At 42.4% G+C, this 14,159-nt stretch overlaps 1 protein-coding gene across 6 annotated transcripts in view; it reads right to left on the bottom strand.

The window, feature by feature from the left end:
* ARVCF (ARVCF delta catenin family member) overlaps positions 1–9,831 on the bottom strand; it is a 248,028-nt gene extending 238,197 nt beyond the window's left edge. For 3 of the 6 annotated variants that reach the window (XM_083873703.1, XM_083873701.1, XM_083873702.1), the window contains exon 1: positions 9,365–9,830. The gene's annotated coding sequence lies outside the window, so the exon portion shown is untranslated. Of the gene's footprint in view, positions 1–8,686; positions 9,015–9,364 lie in introns of those variants that run through there. The other 3 variants (XM_083873697.1, XM_083873698.1, XM_083873699.1) reach the window with 2 other exon arrangements.
* Between the last annotated feature and the right edge of the window lie 4,328 nt (positions 9,832–14,159).

Genomic DNA, 14,159 nt, shown 5'->3' with positions numbered 1-14,159 from the left:
ATTTTCTAGAAGAAAATGCCTTAAGAGACTTTTCCCCAACAGAATTTTCCAGCTTGCTGTAAATGTTTCATATCAATGCACCTACTATAGTCTCTTATTTTAGAGTACAAGATTGATAATTAAGTCAGCCTATTTCAGGGTCTTCCCCCTCCCCCGGCATCTTCATTACAGCTATTTTCATTCTGTACTCTCCGCACACCCCGTGCACCTGTAATCTGTATCTACATTGTATTAGTAGGATCCTCCTAATTAGATTTAATTTCTTCAAGTGAGGAAAAAAGTGACATGCTAAGCCTGCCAGTTCTTTGACGAATGTCCTAGAAGGTCAAATGGTGTGTATATAAGGGCTTTGTGATCCCTTTGACACAAGGAAGATAAGGTTGGTCAACATTTCAGATGCCTTCAGTAATGAAAAGCAAAGTAACTGGTATTGATTCCATTCACATCAATCTCAAAATGGTAAACAAAATAATTATATCCTCTGTATAGCAGTCTCCTGGGTACATGCAGATATACTTAACAGATTACAGACAGAAGACAGCTCATTTAAATCAAACACTATGTGAGATTCTAGTTTTCTTAGCTGAACAACTATGTAGACACTAAAGATTCTGAAATCTCTACATGCCTTATTCCTACATATTTAACTAAAATCAGAAACTGTCAGATCAGTACTTTTCCTACAGATTATAGCTCCACAGTTTGTCTATTTCTGAAACAACAGAAATACATGTATTACTGTTTTTGAAGCTTTTACAGTTCTAAAATATATTGGTTTAGCACATCAAAGAAAAAGTAATTTTTTAAATTTTAAAATATCCCTCTCTCCTATGTGAGACCAGCTGCTTTCCTCCAGACTTCAACCTCTTTTCACAAGAAACACTTGTGCTTATCCTGTGATTCTTATTAGTCTTTCCCTGTTTTTGTGGTACCATGACAAACTATACCCTGCATTACTTCAACTAATCAAGGGCTAAAAGGCTTCTCTCTCAGGCCTTGTTTTCTGCATCATTGGTGGATCACACAGTTCAATCCCATACACACCAAATCCCTGCCTGACAGCCTCCTCTTCCCCACTGCATTACTGCGACAGGCACATCTGCACTTGGCACCTCGTTAAGTTCTTTCACTGCCACAATCAGTAGCCAATTTCTCTGCTTAAACACTGCACCTTCAAAACACAGCAGTACTCATTATTGCACAGGTAGTAAGCCTGTAGTACAAAAAAATAAAATCTATAATGAGCCAATACACAGTCTTGTCTATGTTTAAAATGTCTATTGCCAATTATAGGACTTCTCTCAGCCCAATTCTGTGTTTTCTAAAGGTAATATTACATAGAAAGGCTACTGCATTTTAACATGAGTCATTGTAGTTCTTGAAATAGTGATACATAAAATGATGTAAAAAAATACGGAATCTAAACCTTTGGTTTCCATAAAAAGGACATTTCTCTGCATTGCTCCCCTGCCTTGGCTTTATCTTTAATGAATTTCAGAACATTTAACTTGTGAAACTTTCAAGACCTTCCTAATCCCTTGTGGCACAGAGAACGACCTTCTACTTCTTTCTACATTCAGACGCACGATGCAAAGCAAATTCTTCATTTAGGGCTTATAAATGGTTAATCCAAAAGGGAACAAATACAAGGTCAAAACAATATGAGAAAGTAAAACACCTTGTAGGGCAGAGTTTAAGACACTGACAGTTCTCTTGGCCAATGTTAAGGTTACCAACATCACCCTCCTACAGAGAGGGAAATGAGAAGAATTTGCTAAATATAGCTAGAACTGGTTGGAAGGATGCCTATCCTTATTTGTGCATTCATCTGTTTAATTGTGGGCAATATAGTCCACTAGACAGCCTGAAGCAAGTGTGGATGTTCAATATTCTCTGAATTGTACAACCTCAACCAGAGACTGGACTTAATTACACAGTTTACATCAGTATAAATGGAAACTTTGTATTTTGAAATGCTCCACAATCGAATGTACCTCAATTATTTTCTCAGGTTTTGGTAATGTATGAAATGTCTTCAAAACTGCAGTTTTAAACAAGGATGTGGAAAAAGACCTTGTGTTTATTGTATGACGCTGTGCTCCAAATCCAAATGTATGATATAAATATTCACATATGCTCACATCAAAAATCAGGTTTTATGCTCAGAGCTTCTTTAAGTTTGGTAGCCTGTGGAGACTGACATTTTTCTTAAATTGATCTGTAAGTGCATTTTTAAAATAGCTGCAGTAATTAAATATACATGTCAATACATCTTACAAAATTAATCCATCTTTATTTGAAAATAAAGCTGTCATAATCACACAAACCTGAAATAAACAAGCCAAGGAAGTTTATACACCTGTGATCTAAGCTTTTGAAAGGACTTCCAAACCCTTAGTTTCAGTGACAATATTGTGAAGAAATATAATGGAACTAAAGCATCATAAGGTGCCTAAATCTCTCTGAGAGTTTGGGCCTAAATTCTGAACAGATCACTGAAAGTCTCAGCCAAGGGATCAATTTATTTATATATATATAACTGAGATTCTTTCATGTTCCTTTTATATATGTAACAAGCTTCAGTTCTGTTTAACATTAGTTCTTCAGAACCTTAAATACGAAGGTTCCTAAAAATCAGAGTTATCACAGTGCTTCTCTGCTTCTAAAACAGTGGAAAGTGGTTTGTGGCATCATAAATTAAATGAGGTGGTTGTTTCCTTGACTAGACAGATGAGCACGGGTTGGAATTCAGAAACCCCACCATCAGCATAGTAATAAGTAGCCTGTGAAAGCTGAAGACTGTTTATCACCTGCAGGAACATACCACAGTGAAACACAGAGGAAAAAAAGTGGCAACCTACAGAGGTTTCAAACTTATGGATTGTACAATTCAATAATCTTCCATCGTCACACCACATTAAAAACAGCACCTCAGCCTCCACCTCTAAAATACTGCTTCAGGAGAGGGAACATGGTTTTGAGTGCCATTATCCTCCAGCCTGCAGCAAGGAAGTGCCTTGGTCCTGAATCAGAACCCATAGGAATTTAGCAAGTGCTATTTCTGCTTGTAGTAAAATCTTCAATATGTAATTTACATCTTGATATGTCATCATTTCTTGGTATTTAACTTAGTAACAGCCTCTCTAAAGTAGAGATTTTATTACATAAATTATGGAAGTAGCAGACTGGGTGTAGTGGAGACAGCATAAATTTCTGAATCAATACAAAATATGTCCCCAGTAGTAGTTGTTATTCTATGCAGGTATGTTATTGATTACAGTCATAATGATCTCACTTTAGCTGCCATCAATAACTCACTACTTGTATTGTCACACTGAATTAAAAAAGAACCAGTCTAAAAATATGAGAAGTTATACCAGCATGGCATGACCCAGCCTGTGGTGCAAAGAAGCAAACACTGCTGGTTTAAATTACAATTTGTGTTTGAGACTTCACTTGACATTACAATGATGAAGATAATGTGATCCTTATTCAGGACAAAAAAAAGTATGTGTCATAAACATTCCAGAAAACTTTTAAATTTATAGATCCTGTACACGATAACTGTTTTTAATACCTTGGGAGCAACAGAATACAAGTACTGTTATGCAAAACTGAATTGAAGTTTTATGAGTGGTTATTGACATTTTATTGATGAACACAACTGAAGCTTCTTTGCATCAGATTATGAATTGTAGAAGGAATGCTTCATTTTTTTAAGCCCTAATTTTGGAATATAGTCTCCATAAAATACCCATATTTGCTACTCAGCAGAGAGATGCTCACAAAGTGGCAGCTAGAAGACTTGATTCAACCTCATAGACTGGATCACTCTCCAGAGAAGTCTGTCTGTGTCCACTGTTTTAACCCACAGCCAGAAGTGCCTTTTCTAAATCAGGCATCTAATTGACACGTCTGAAGTGATTGTAGCTACCCCAGCTTGAGTGTCACATCTGAGAATCTCTTACGCACCATATTTTAAGTCACTCTGCAATTTGCTTTCCTCTGGGCAATCACTGGAAGCTTTGCTACTCTTCATGCTGTTAAAAAGAGTGTAATTTTCCCCTTTAAAACCTGCAAAAATCAGACTATCCAATATTGTTATATACAGTCAGGTCTCATCAAGCTGTGAATCCAGTAGCCATGGACACTGTTGATAGTGAAACATCACAATACAGTTTCTCACCAACAGGATAATCCAGTAAAAAAAGTCTGTGCCATCACTTCTGTCACTGTTCTGAATAGCAGCTACTTAAAATTTTATCACTACATAACCCAAATTAAACAGAGAACATTTACTGTAATGAGAAGGTTCCATGGAGGTATTCCAACTCATGGGCAGAACTTCCACCACCAGAGCAGATGAAGAAGAGGCAGTTAAATTACTGCAAACAGTAGGCCTAATTTCATTAACTTTACATTGCAATGAATGTAGATCAGTTAATAAAAGACTTTTTCATTCAGGAACAAGTTAGGGCAACATTTTTCTGTACAAAAATGCCCCACGATGATTTCTTTTATGAGAGCAGAAATTAAAAGAGGAAGGTAACTAAGCTTAGAGCACAAAAAAGGCATTTGTGATACACTAAGCCCAGCTCCTCTGAAGCTACTGCTCAGCATCTCAATCAGTCAGTATATCACTCAGCTGTAAGAATTCTTATACAGATTATTTCATGAGGTAATTCCAAGTACATCCAACCAGAATGCAGGTCTTGGTATCAATCCCCTGCAAAGTTCACTCTCAAGGATAACAGTGCAGAGGAAGCACTGATGCCTAATTCTAGACTCCAAATTACTAGGTTCTAAAAGAAATACAGAAAATAATAAATATTTTGAATTTACCATAATGACAAAATGTCAGGACTTACCCCAAACTGATTTACTCACTTCTTCCCTCTCACTTGCAATGTTTAAGCTGTAATTCTTCAATAATGCATTTCAGAAGACAGTAAATGCTTCACAATGCTTAAATAAACCATAAGCAGCTAAACAGTACCTGTTCCAGAGGACCAAGGCCTGTTGCCAAGGCACCAGACCTCAAGTTTCCAATGGCTTATGACAGCAATAACAAGGCAAACAAACAAAATAAAAAATAAAAATGAAAGAGTGAAAGATACCTTGACAGTGTCCTTTTAGTTTTCAGCCAACCTGAGATGTCACGTAAGCACTGAAGCAGCAAAGAGGTGATACTGCTTAGACAGCAAAATCTCAATTCCTCCCTGACCTACAAATCAGAAGCTAATAGATTAGTGGTGCACTGGTGTATATCTGCACAGTATCTCATGGAAACCCTGCCACAGCTTCTGAAACAAAATGCATGTGCTCTGAGATGCAGAAAAAGCATAACTATAAATAACATCAACTGAAGCATGCACAGAAGATTTTGACAACCCAGTCAAGGACCTTATGGAACAAAAATCCCAAATTGTCTAAGAAAGCCATCATATCTGAAGAGATGAAGCATACTGCATGTAGCTCAGGAACAGAAAGGTCTTCCCAGTGCAATATGAACTGGAGAGAGAGACAGAGGCACAACCCTGCCCATATGTTCTCAATGGATCTCAGTACCTTGTAATACTGCCAGCAGCAGCAGCACCACTATGCAAGGTGTGGATGAGAATTACCTTCTTGGACCACTCAGTCTGGAATCTCTGATCTAAATATTACAGCTTTTCCAAATATATAGTCAAAACATGTATTTGACTATAGTCAAAAATCACTCAACTTATCTCATGGTAATTAACATCAGTTGATTACAGAGCATTAAGACTTGCAGAAAATCAGACCAAGATACCTTTCACTGAGATGTTTATCTAGATGGAACAAAAACCATGTAACTACAAAGCAAAATACGTATAAATGTGTGTGTGTATATATATATATATACACACACTCATATACAAATGCAATGTCAATTTTTACAGAATTTTATAAAGTAACTTGTTAAAAAAACCTGAAGCCAGTCACTTCAAGGGTACAATTCTGCCTTAGTTAAGACATATTCATTCCAACAATGGTAATGACAACACTGTAAGAAAATATATGTTCTTTGTAGGAATGAGAAGTAACTAGATATGAGTTTCATTAACTAAATCGAAGCGTTCTCTACAAAAGGTTAAAATATTTTAAAATGCCACCCATATATACATTCCTACTGGGTATCTTACACATTTTTTATCCATAAGATTAACTGATATTCCAAGAAAAGCATTTATTTTGGTGGGTCAAAATATCAGACTACCCTGAAACAGTGGAAATCAATGAGTCTCATCAGGACTCCCAAATATTATTTTGTTTGATCACTGTAAATGAATTAATGATGAGTAATAGATATTGTCCACTTACTATTAAATGATTAGCCATTTACAGACAACACACCAAATGCTACTTGAAATTATGCCAGAGGGTTGACTGTCAGGCTTTCAAAAGATTGGGTATTGCTAAATTAAGTTGTCTGTTCTTAGAATGTTGCACAAAACCAGCCACAAAAAGAACTGGATTCACTAGAATTAGCTGTTTCTCTTACATGCTACTTAAAACAAATGTGACCTAAGCTAATGCAGACAATGTAGACCTCTAGAACCTCATCAGACTGCACCAGAAGTAGCTTTTTCATTTGTTTTGGACTGCTTGTGAAATGCAAGGATAGGAGTGAAAAGGACAAACAGGGAAAAGAACACTTGCGCCACAGTTTTTTGCGGTTGGCTTTGTTTTGCACGAGTTAGCTGAATGAAATAAAAGCCACTTCATTATCTAAGTTGATTGCTTCTTTTCTCAGATGCTCAGGTGGTTACCTGCCTTGCTTCAGCTCACAGGTAGACCACATCCTACCTGAAATTTAAGAAAATCTCCCTGTTCTTATTTCAATGCTTAAACCCATGATTCCACTAATGCTCTTCTCTGAAGGAAATACGTTTGTCAAGTTACATGTATACTCTAAATGCCTTCCATTGTGGAAAGAACACTTTTTCTAAAAATACCTGGATTTTAATCTTAAAAATCTCATGGCTAATTTCCAAGAGACACACATGAAGCCTGAATAAGGTAACTGCATGCAACACATGTGAAATTCCTTGCCTATCCACAGTGGTGTAACCCCAGAGTCGGCCTTTTCCTCCTTATTCTGTGGAGAAAGACAAGAAAGTTAAAAATTTGACCTAACTGCTTTGAAGGTAACTACGATGGCTGTTAGGATGCCCCCACACCTGACAGAATACTGTCATACTCTGGTTAAACCAGAAAGACACAACCCAAATGTAAAATCACACTTAGCTGCTACAACATTTGTTTACAACGTCTGTGTCAATGATTTATACTCACACAATAAAATATTAAGAGCAACAAACTATAAACCTGGTACCACAAGAACTCTAACAGGTTTTCCTTGCAGTGTATCATTTCTGACAGTACCCAAGATCCACCAAAAGCACTGCAGATATAATGTGTTGCATTACATAAAATCATGTCCAGAAGCTTAGTTTTATATAACTGTAATATGCATACAGATGGTGTTCACGACAAGATATCTAATCTAAACTACAGTTTGTACAAAATCTGAAGTAAAAGGCAGGAATTTTGCCTTTTCTAGTACAGTGTCCTAACTCAATAAAATGGGAAACTCCCTCTATTCGTGGCTCTTATTGGTTCTTCCAATATTAAAAACTTTCTGACACTGAAATGATTTGCAGAGATTTTGAATTAAAAGATGAAATTCAAAGAAGGGAATTATTTTCCATCTATTTTAGCCACATAGTAGGTCAAAATTATGCTTATATTAATTGAAATTCAGTTATTTATGTCGACAGCAACTACGGCATAAAAACAAAGTAATCCAAGTCCCCTTTCTAAAGATCACCAATGTCAAATAAAATACAATCCATGATCTCTGAACAAAACACAAGGATAAACCATGCAGTGAACCTACACAGTCAAACTATTGTTCTTACAAACCATGCCTTCCTAATGCATGCCTTTAGCCAAGCAATGGGAAGATAAACTCATTTGCCTAATGGAGCATATCAATTAAATATTTGAGACAAGAACTGACAGAGATGCTGCTAAAATAAATTTAAGAGTCATCTATCCAAATACCTTCTAGGATGAAGACCCCAGCATAGTTCACAACTTATTTTTTCTACACAAACTCCAAACTCTCCAGCCCCTGCAGTTACTTTAGTCACTGTGCATACCCTGTGTTACTTTATTATAATAAACCTTTCCTTTCTTTCCCATAGGAGATCTAAACACAAGGCTGCATTTTTTTCTCTTTTGCAGTGCCTCTCAACATTTCTAAAATCACTAAAATTTCAGATTTTACTACTGCACCATGCAGTCCTGCACAATTTGGTAAACAAAATATGCCTAAATTTATGGAGCCTTAAAGGACTAGTGTATTCAGCAGATTGCAGTGCTCTATCCACAGGAAGTTACAATCAGCCAATGTCAATATTCTGTCATTTAGAAACAGGATTTTTTTAACCATAAAGCATTCCCATTAATACAAATCAGCAGGGCTGTTTCCTGCCTCCCCCCCTGCAAAACTTGTGTTTAGGGTTTAAGCTATTGGTATGATAACAGGTCACCACTTGATTTAAAAAAAAAAAAAAAACAAACAAAAAAAACCCCACCTACTTAGTTGTTGTTTTTTTTTAACATGCTATGAATCACGTTTTGCATTGTGACCTACCTAAAGGCACAACAGTACAGCGTAACGAGCAAAGTGCATGTTTTAAGAATTCCCCCTTTCACATACACAAACAAGTGCCTACATGAAAAAAAAAAGAGAAAAGGCAAGAAAGACAGTCTTTACTATTTCATATTCACTAGAAGTGAACATTTCAAAGAGTTTTTCAACTTCTACAAACGTCAGGTTTTAACCGTGTACCTCAATACTGCAGGGAAAGCGAGAATTAAAAAAAAATAACCCCTAATTCTGGCTTTTAAGTCTGTAATGGATGTCGCGTGTGTGGAAAAAATAGGTTAATTTTGTTTGGTCTTGGCTACAAAGAGACTCATCTCCCATGCATGCCACAAATAACCTGAGCAATGACTTCCCTCCATGATACGGGCTGCCCATCATATTGCAGGATTATTGCAATGTTGGTTTGTTTAGGGGTTGCTGGTGTGTGTGGCTGGCGTATGTAATTCAGGCATTCGCATACATCAACTCCTCGTTGCGCATCTCACAATAAACTGATCAACGCTGTTAAACCTGAACCAGGAACCTTCAGCAAACAAAGAAGTCTGGTCTAGCCCGGAATCGTGATGCAAAATCACCCCAAAACGTACTACACACCCTGCAAGAAGCTCACAGAAAATAGCCCGGCAGCCTCATTCATTCCCCCCAACCCAGCGATCTGCTCACCATCTCCGTCTTATTTCTCTGTCCTCAGCTTATTTTCCTTGCTGCTACTGGCTTCAAGGAGGCGGTGTACAAAAAAAAAAAAAAAAAAAAAAAATTAAAAAAAAAAGGAAAAACGCTTAAAAAATAAAATAAAATTAAAAGGGAAAAAAAAAAACCCTCAACTCTTCAACACACCGCTCGGCAGGCGCTGGGCAGCAGCATGTCAGCCCCTTGTGTTTCTCTCCCGCTCCCCGCCAGGAGCCGCTCCCGCCGTGCCCGCCCCGCGGGTGCCCGTCCGTCTGTCCGTCTGTCCCTCCGTCCGTCCCCCGCGCCTTCCCCGGGAGAGCGCCCGGGCTGCACCAGCTCCTCCCGCCCCGCTCACCCACCGAGCCGGCCCAGTAGTCGGAGCCGGGCTGATTTTCCCCTCCCACCTCCACATTCCTATTTACAAAGGGTATCCAAGACCATCTTTATCCAACGGGGGAGGTGGGGGAGGAAGGAGGGGGAAGTACTTGTTAACCCTTTTGTTGCGTTTACCTTTTCTACTGAGATTTTTGGAGCGCACAGGGGAATTCCCCTTCTCTACAGAGCACATGGACTCGCTGCCATCGGGCCTGCAGGGTCCCCGCTCCCGCCCCCGGCTCGGCCGCTGACGGTGCTCCTGGCAACCCCAAGGCCGCCTCAGGGAAAAGGTCCAAGGACACGGCTGGGAAAGGCGCGCCCTCCCCAAACTACTGCTCGGAAAACAACCGGAGCGGCCCGCGGGGAGAACGGGAGCGCACTGCCCGGCCAGACCATGATGCCACCGGCCGCTCACCTCTTTTTTTTTTTTTTTCTTTTTATTTAATTTTCTTTTTTTTTTTTTTTTCCCCCCCAGGCAGGGCACATTCCTCAACACCCGCACCTGGGGTCGGGAGCGCGGGAGGCGTGAGGGGCCGCGCGCCGTGCCCGCGCCCGCCCGCGCCGCGAATTTCCCCATTGGGCGGCGCCGCCGCGATCGCGCCCGGCAACCGGAGCGCCATTGGCGCGGCCCCGCCCCGCCGCCGCGCGCTGCCGGCCGCGCCGCGCGCCATTGGCCCGCCGGCCTGTCCGTCACGGCGCGGAGGCCCCGCCCCCGGCGGGCGGCGGGAGTGGCCGGGGGAGCGGCCGCAGGCCCGGGGCGGGAGCGGGGCCGCGCTGTCCGTGTGGAGAGCGGGGCGCCGGCGGTGTACTCGGCTGGAGGGGTATGGGCCTTTCTGTCCCTTCCCTGCGTGGCTGCTCCGCCCCGCCGCGCGGCCGGAGGGTTCCTGCGCTCGGCAATGAACGCTGCCTGGCACAGCTGCTCGCCCGGAGGCTGCGGGCCCGGCCGGCGGGGAAATGCTGTGGCGCAGGGCCCGTCAGGTGCAGCGCGGCCAGGTAATGCTGGCACGCGATCCGCAGGGCTTTGTCTGACCTGACCTTCTCCGCTCTTGCAGCGGTCTGTGCGCTGCCATCGTCGCCTCTCAGCTTTGTCTTTAGTAACTTGAATAGCTTGAGCTTCCTACGCCCCTATTTTTTTATCATGTTATCACCTTCATTAATGTTTCTCCTTTGAATCATTTCCTGTGTTTTTTTCCTCCCTCCCAAACCGTGGGTGCCAGAAATGGTGCAGCATTCCAATGTGCTGTGGACAAAGACAGTGTCACTCCCCTGCCTTCCCTATATATTCTGTATTTTATACAGTAAATGATTAGTAAATGGTCCAGTTCACCACAGTATTACCCTGAGAGGTCACACTGAAATAGTAACAACTGAATTTTTTTTTTTTAGGTACTTTTTGCCATGCTAGCCCCATCCCTGCATTCTTTATTTACATTTCCTCGCATTTTATGATATTAAAAATGCAATTTCCTAGACTGGGATGACTTATCGGGGACACCAGATGATTTTGTAACCAGTTGTGAATTATCTTCTCATTTGTTAGGCTACAAAATTTACTGATAAATATCTTGCATCATCTAGACGATAGAGATACCAAACTAGATCAGAGAAAGAACCCATCTCTAGAAAACTGTCAGGATCCCTGATGTCTGTTCTTTAAGCTGCTACCTCTCAGAGAAAAGACATTTAATCCATCTAAGGTGTTCTTTATGCATTCCAAATAATGTATATTCCAGCACTCAAAGAACAAACCCTTTAAACAAATGTCAGGACTATTTTAGTTTTTGAAACGAACTTAGGACAATTCTACAAGCCTTTCATTAAGCTGTTTGTATTTTAGCTTTCTGCAAAAGAGGTTCTGCCCTGACAGTACAACTCTGTTAAAGTGGATACAGAATCAGAGCCTGCTTGGGATCACTGCATTCAAGTTGACAAACAATGGGGGCTATACACTGATCCCCTAGGACAGGGTCTAGAAGGGGCAACAATAACCAGGCTGGTTTAGACAGAACAAAAGGTAGACACGAGAACAAAAGGAAAGGTCAGAATGGCCACCAAATCCAGTATTCACAAATTCTTGCAGTGGACTAATTTTGTGCAGCCTCCTAAAGGGCTTTTTAAATGACTCTGAATTTACTCTTACTTCCCATATGTATTAAAAACAGAAAAAATATCAGTAAAAACCTCCATTAAGTTTTAAGCCTATGGACACTTTCTTTTTCCCATAGACAAGACTGCTGCTGAAGGTATGCAGATTATCATCTGAAGATTTTAAATGGGTATCAAGCATAGAAGCTAAACAATGTTTGGTCACAGTGATGAGTCTATACTTTGAGACTCAAATAGAGTGCCAGAAAGAACAATACATTACATTTAATGTGCATGCATTTTACCAATTTCAATGTAACAAGAGATTTGTATAATTTGTCTGTTTAGTCATCAGATAACTGCTTTAAATAACAACTCTGTACCTGAAAGCATAAATACATTCTGGGTTTATATGTCTCAAGGTAATAACTGCAATCTATTATTGTGTTTCAGAAGGAGTAGTACAAAGAATGATGATCATACACTCACCCAGTAATTTTCATCAGTAGATCTCAAGAGACCTTGCAAAGGTCAATGTGATCATCCCATTGTTGATGATGGAGAAGGAAAGCATTGAGATGAACTTGCTCAATGTCATATGCCAGAGCAGTGCTAAAGCTGACAATTGGCTTCAGGTTTTCTGTATCCAGGATGAAAGGTTTTGCCTCACAAGCCACCTAACACATCCATATAACCCTGGGAATTCTTTCAATTGCTGTTTCACATCTTATATATATTGTGTTTATCAGTTAGAACCTGGAAGAGCACTCCAGGCTTTTATGGTGCTTCCTTACAGGCTTCACTATAAAACATTTTGTAATTTACAGGCTCCACTGGAACCCTCTATTGCCACCCATGAAAAAAAGTCAGAAATAAAGTTTGAGATTTTGTTTGAAAAATGAAATATTAGTATTTCAGTAGGACAAAAAGGTGACACAGATCCAATCCCAACCCAAATCTGTAGATCTAGGTAAAATTACTAAATACTTGGTTATCAGTTCTGATCATGCTGTGCTAATAACTGAAAGCAAATTTGACGTTGTCACTTGTGTTTTCCTCAGTCCTCAGGAAAGCTGTCCTGGCTGGAATTCATGCCATTGCAAGCTCAGAGCTCAGTGACTTTGGGGCCTTCTCGATAGCAGTCTCTGCTGAAGGTGGTCGGGGGAGGAGCATCCCACACAGTGCCCTTGTTCTGAGGGCTCAGGAGCTACATCCCAACCCACTGAGATTGTCAACAGCCTGGCCGTATCTGTCCTCACAGGTGTGAGTGCTGTGAGGCTCAGATCAGGCATGTAATGCTGTTATTTCACGCCTTCACAGATCATACCATCAGCAAGGTGAGAAGAGACCTTTAAGATCATGAATTCTGACTTAATTACCACTGTAACTTCTATAAACCACTAAACCACATTACCAAATCTTAAACACCTCCAAGGACGGCGGCTCTGCCACCTCCCTGGTCAATCTGTTCCAATGCCTGACCACCCTAACAGTGAAAAAAAAAAAAATGTTCTACTACCCCAATTTCTTGTCTCAGCTTGAAACCAGGTGTGCCGGCAGCAGGCTGAGGCAGCTAAGAAGCAGCTCATGCACTATGAGATGACTCCCCGGTGCTCTGGGGGATGCCGGGCGGTGTCACACCGGCCCTTCGCACACACCCCCGGGGGCACAGGGCCGGCAGGGCCCGCGGGACACGGCCCCGGGCTGGGGCACAGGGCAGGTGTCGGTGCCCCCGGGACACGGCCCCGGGCTGGGGCACAGGGCGGGTGTCGGTGCCCAAGAGACACGGCCCCGGGCTGGGGCACAGGGCGGGTGTCGGTGCCCGCGGGACACGGCCCCGGGCTGGGGCACAGGGCGGGTGTCGGTTCCCCCAGGACACGGCCCCGGGCGGGGCACGGCCCCAGGTGGGAATACGGGGAAGGTGTCGGTGCCCGAGGGACACAGGCCGGGGCACAGGGCAGGTGTCGGTTCCCCCAGGACACGGCCCCGGGCGGGGACACGGAGAAGGTGTCGGTGCCGGTGCCGGCGGGACACGACCCCGGGCGGGGATACGGAGAAGGTGTAGGTGCCCGAGGGACACAGGCCGGGGCACGGGGCAGGTGACGGTTCCCCCGCGACACGGCCCGGCCCGGCACATAGGGCAGGTGTCGGTTCCCCCGGGACACGGCCCGGCACACGGGGCAGGTGTGGACACGCCCCGGCCCAGGCCCCGGGGCAGGTGTCGGTTCCCCCGGGGCAGGTGTCGGTTCCCCCGGGCCAGGTGTCGGTGGCGGCGGCCCCGGCGGGAGGAGCTCGGGCCCGGCCCCCGGCGGGGCGGTGCTGCTGGGCC

This window comes from Zosterops lateralis (assembly GCF_965231275.1).
Source record: "Zosterops lateralis genome assembly, chromosome: 17".
In the NCBI taxonomy this organism is placed as follows: domain Eukaryota; kingdom Metazoa; phylum Chordata; class Aves; order Passeriformes; family Zosteropidae; genus Zosterops; species Zosterops lateralis.
This window is presented reverse-complemented; position numbering and strand designations above follow the sequence as displayed.